Here is a 6,017-nt window from a genome sequence, read left to right on the forward strand (position 1 = left end):
ACTTTTCAGTAATACAAGCACTCCGTCTTCAAGCCACAAGTGGCCCATCGGGACCATCCAACCACTGTGTCATCCTCAGCTGAGGATGCGGATAGGAGGGGCGTGTGGTCAGCACACCGCTCTCCCGGTCGTTATGATGGTTTTCTTTGACCGGAGCCTCTGCTATTCGGTCGAGTAGCTCCTCAGTTGTCATCACGAGGCTGAGTGCACACCGAAAAATGGCAACAGCACATGGCGGCCCGGATGGTCACTCATCCAAATGCCGACCACGCCCAACAGCGCTTAACTTGGGTGATCTGACGGGAACCGGTGTATCCACTGCGGCAAGGCCGTTGCCTCAGTGACACAAACGGTTAAGCAAAGGCAATCATTTCGTGGTCTGGTAAATTATTACCGAAAATTCGTCAAAAATTTTATGGGCAATGTGCAACCGTACACTATGTTTTAGAAAAAAGGAGCTACGTTTCAGTGGACAACAGAATGTCAAGCAGTGTTCCAAAATTTTAAGTGATACTGTGTTCAGATATTGTATTTTCTGATTTTATTAAGGAATTTATATTGTCACGTGATGTAAGCAGTACAGCTTTGGGTATCATTTTAAGTCAAAATGTAGGTGAACAAGAGGATCTGGTAGCTTATGCATCTTTCAGCTGAATAACCCTGTGTACAATTATTCTATTACAGAAAAAGAGATGATACTTTTGACGTAAGGTATTTATACTTCCGTTGCTACCTTCATGGCTGTACACTGATCAGCAGGACATTATAACCACCTACCAAATAGTTGGTACGTCCACCTTTGGCATGGATAACAATGTCTACGCGTCGTGGCATGTAAGTTCAAATGGTTCAAATGGCTCTGAGCTCTATGGGACTTAGCTTCTGAGTTCATCAGTCCCCTAGAACTTAGAACTACTTAAACCTAACTAACCTAAGGACATCACCCACATCCATGCCCGAGGCACAATTCGAACCTGCGACCGTAGCGGTCGCGCGGTTCCAGACTGTAGCGCCTAGAACCGCTCGACCACCCCGGCCGGCGCAGCGTGTAGGTAATGAAGCCCTTGTAAGTTGCTGGAGTGAGTGGGCATCACATCTGCCCACACACAGATCACCTAATTCCCGTAAATTCTGGGGAGGGGCAATGATCTCTAACGCCATGTTCAATCACATCCCAGATGTGTTCGATTGGGTTCAAATCTGGCGAGTTGAGGAGCCAGCACATCAATTGGAACTCCCCACTGTGTACCTCGTACCACTCTATGACAACACTCCTGGCCTTGTGACATAGCGCATAGCCACTGGCGGCGGGAAACATGATCGTCATGAAGGGGCGTACGTGGTCTGCAACCAGTGTACGATACTCCTTGGCCGTCATGGTGCCTTTCTCGAGCTCCGCTGGACCCATAGATGCCTACGTGAATGTTCCCAAGAGCACACCGGAGCTACCACCAGATTGCCTACATCCCACAGTATAAGTGTCAATGAGCTGTTCCCCTGGAAGACGACGGATTCACACCCTCCCATTGGTAGGATAAAAAAAGGTATCAGGATTCATTATACCGTGCATTGCTCTGCCACTGCACCAATGTCCAGTATGGATGGTCACGTGCTCATTTCGGTTGTAGCTGCCTACGTCTCAGTGTTAACATTCGCACATACATGGGTCATCGACTATGGAAACCCATTGTTAGGAATGTTTGGTGCACTTTGTGCTCAGACACGCTTGTACCCTGTCCAGCATCAACGTCTGATGTCAGTTCCACCACAGTTCACTGCCTGTCCTCATTTACCTTTCTGTCCAGCCTCAAATGTTTGACATCTGTAATGAGGGGTGGCCGTCCAAACCCACAACGTCTGGTCGTGGTTTCACCTTAGTTTCATCACATTTTGAAGATGTTCATCACACCACTCCTCAAACACCAAACAAGTCGTGCAGTTTCCGTAATGCTCATGCTGAGCCTCCAGGTGATTACAATCTGCTCTCAGTCAAAATCAGTCAAACCCATTCTGCACACTGACAGAACACTCATTGATTCTACATGCACCATGCGTGTGTCTGTCTAGCAGCCATTCCTTGCCAGGTGACCCTGCTATCACCTGGACAGGTTTATATTGATAGTGGGTCGGTGGTCATAATGTTCTGCCTGATCAGAGTAAATTTAAAGTAGTTACAGATTATACATACGAGAAATGGTTATTAGTACTGACAGACGCTTCAAGTCAGTTAACAAGATGGGCACTGTAATAGAGTGTGTTCCAGAATGAAGCAGTTAATAAGCCTGGTATCAAGGACATGAATGCAGATATACTCAGTAGGAAAATTGCAATGATGCAAGTAATGTAACTGGATCCATTACATTTGAAAAATGCACAAACTGTGGGTACAGACTGCCCAGTATACAATAAACAACCATAGTTTCTTATGCAAGAAAGCGTACTGTGTATGTCAATTAAATGCAAGCCATGCATCCTCATTGTTACAGCACTACAAACTGAAGTGTTATGAGAAGCACATGGCCATGTACTATCAGGATATAGTTGTAGGAGAGTGCCTGACAGATGAGTCACAGAGATATTTGGTGGAGAGCATCACATGGTGATGTATAGCAATACATAAAAATATGCATTCCAAGTGCTCAATGAACAGGTTTGAGTTACTGAAAGATATAAGTTCAGAGACTGCCAGACTCAGAAGAACCTTTTCAAATGATAGTAATCGACATGTTAGGAGAGCTTAATAGAGGTTTAGCAGATAATAAATTTATACTGACAAATTGACCATTTCTTAAGGTATCTTGTAATGATAGCAATACCAGATCAGAAAGCGAATGCTGTTACTCAAGCCTTGGTTAAGAATTGTTTACTTAAGTCTGATGTAGCAGAGACTTTACTCACAGATAAAGGAACTAACATTATGTCTGATCCGATGAAACAATTACCTCGTCTATCGAGGACAAAGAAATTGGAGAGTAGTCCATTCCACTGACAAGCTAACGGTCATATAGAACGAGTACACCACACGATAGCGAAGATGTTAAGTCACTGCATGAACAGTCAACATTTAGACTGGGATGTCTATTTATTCTATGTGTTGAGTCCCCAAAACTCACAAATCTACACAGAAACAGGTCTTTCTTTCACTGTATGAAGTGCTGTGTGGTCCGAAGATGCTGTCACTCTTTTATTTAGTGCAACCAAAGGTAGGAAACGCAGGGTGAAAATGTGTAGTAGTTTGTGAAAACATTAAAACAAGTTTGGCATCGAGTGAAACGTGCAAACACAAAGGCATACCCGTGTCAAACAGGATTGGGCAAGATATAAGTAAATTATCTCAGTACATAGTAGGATAATGAGTTCTACTAGCAAATCCGTACACCCAAAAGCGTAAAAATAAAAAATTATTGACAAAGTCTCAAGGACTATACCAGGTAGTGGACATGACTACACCAGTCAACGTCAAGTTGCAGTTACGAATGAAAACGTCAGTTGTACATTTGCAATCAAGTTGAACCTTTCAGGGATACAGTTATTGTGTTACCACAAATACCTACACTGTTACCACAGAGAAAGAAATTACTATGTGGAAAATTCATGGTAATTTCTTTCACTTGGGTGGTGTCGAAGATGACGTTGCGATGTATTATCATAGGATTAATGATCTTGCACTTATGTAAAGCAGAAGTGATTAACATCCAGTCGTTGGAAAGACGAATATTGTTCTCAAGACATTTTGTACCATTAATGAAAAGGAATATAATATTCTTCTTTCATGTTGCTACAGTTAAGGTCTATTCAGATCGGGCTAGGGTGTGTATTAACATACAGTTTCTAGATACAAGTTTAAATTTCTGTTACCAATGTGTCACAAACCATCCATACCTGGTAAAATGGAAAATTATTGATAAGTGAGTACAAGTGTGAACGAATGAAGTGCTACTTGTGTCAGAAGAAAGAGGTACACATGTTGTCTTGACGACGGGAGATCTTAGCACTTGTGTCAAGGAGTTAGTCGTCATTTGCACAGCTGGTTCGAACTGACAAGCAGTCGTGTGAAATGCAGTTGTTCTTAGGGAATATAGAAGCACAAGAGTGTAAAAATTTATTATCAGTGCCACAGCCACATTTCCAGAGGACTGAGTGGCACGGGTTATGTTCTATGTTTCCGCCAGAGAGTGTTATAGTAATCTGCTACACCAAATAAGATATTTACGAGGATGACAAAATTAGAGTCAAAACAAAGTGGATTAATAGTAAATGGAATCAAATGGGATATAGCTGGAACAAAGTTTCACTTTCCTGCTATGATTACAGATGACAATAAGTACAAAAACTCGGCCAATGTTGTATGATGCTGGAGGTACCTTTTAGTGTGTTACTTACGCAAAACGTAACCTTCCTGGCTGGAGGTACCTTTTAGTGTGTTACTTACGCAAAATGTAACCTTCCTAAATAATACTTTAGATTCCATTTTATTACAGACAGTAGACGAATTAGTCCTTGCAGCCTAACGTTGACCCCACCGGCTAGCGATGGCGGAGACTGTTTATAGGTACATAGTACAAGTGATTTACTTAACGCAACGGATTTTATAATGCAACGTGATGCGTGTCCTGACTCTTATATGTAACCCCAGTAACAGCTCGTTTTCTTATTTATAGTAATCTAGTAAATTTCCTATGGTTTGCCTATCCATTTCCTAGAATTATTCTGCAGATAATTAGTTATTCAGGACGTGCAGACAAATTGCACTTCTGACTGAAAAGGTATACTACATCAGATAAATCAAACACAAGTACATTAAATGATCAGGATAAATTAAATCACTGATTGGAAAAAGGAGGAAAGTCAAGTTTTTTTCGAAAATAAGGTGAGATATATATTTAATTTTGGAGCTGTCCACTCATCGATGAGTGGAAACGGGAAGGAAAAAACCAGTAATAATACGGAAAGTACAACCTTTTAAAGTTTGTAATTAATGGAATAGAGAAGAATGTCCGGACATTCTTTCTGTTTTCCACTAACTAGGTAGGCAGCATCACCAGATTTCAGGCAAAGAATGTTACAACAATGCTACTAAGTGGCATTAAACACATTGTTTCAGTTTTACTGTCCCACATTGTTCTCAGTGTGTTCACGTAAGTTGCTGTTTGTAGACTCGAAGAATAATGAGCGGAAGTAACTCTGAAATTGAAAAAGTGCACGGGAGAAGAAAAGGTGTAAGAAATGTTGATGACTATGTCAAAGAAAGATGTAAGAGAGCTAGATCACTAGGACAGGAATACATAAATTCTAAAGGATTAGTTGTGCCAGCAAAACGGTCTGGTCCATCATGCAAGTAAATTTTATATAAATATTTTCATGTGATATTTGTCTTCATTTTACTGCTAAATATTTAAGTGAAGTATATTGTATCTTGTTCCAACATTCTGTTTTATTAAAGTTGTCCCAAAATGTGTTTTGAACATTTCAAAGATGAGGATCAAATTGAAATAATTAGGAGATTGTACGATGGTAAAACTAAGAGGGAGAAAGATCTGCGTTTAATGGAGCTGATAGAGCTTTCACCTGTACAAAGGAGAAAGAGCAGAAAAGAAAGGTACATACAGATTCTTTGTTATGAAACAGACCGAAAGGATACAGGTATGTCGCGAAGCATTTTGCAGTTTGCATGCTGTGAGTGATAACGCTGTTGTACGCTTAACACCAATGAAGTATGTACATTTCTCAGTGACTACATAAGTGGACTACCTGGCTCAGTGAAAGAATTACATGTGTCCAGTGATTTTTGAGGCGTGCAAAATAAAAACAAAACTATTATATGGTACCTGATGCATCTCGCAATGACTGGGAAATTTCAAATAATTCAGCATTATTTTCCTGTTCGAGGTTACTCCTTCCTCCCAAGTGATAGCGATTTTGCCATAATTAAGAGAGTCATACGACACCAAGATAGAATCTACTCTGTCAAACAGACGTTGAAATGATAGTTAATTCAAGAAAAACACTGAATTCGT

At 40.9% G+C, this 6,017-nt stretch overlaps 1 pseudogene; it reads right to left on the bottom strand.

Moving 5' to 3' along the window:
• Positions 1 to 219: 219 nt before the first annotated feature.
• LOC124557399 lies at positions 220 to 337 on the bottom strand (annotated as a pseudogene).
• Positions 338 to 6,017: the final 5,680 nt, after the last annotated feature.

Source organism: Schistocerca americana, chromosome X (assembly GCF_021461395.2).
Source record: "Schistocerca americana isolate TAMUIC-IGC-003095 chromosome X, iqSchAmer2.1, whole genome shotgun sequence".
In the NCBI taxonomy this organism is placed as follows: domain Eukaryota; kingdom Metazoa; phylum Arthropoda; class Insecta; order Orthoptera; family Acrididae; genus Schistocerca; species Schistocerca americana.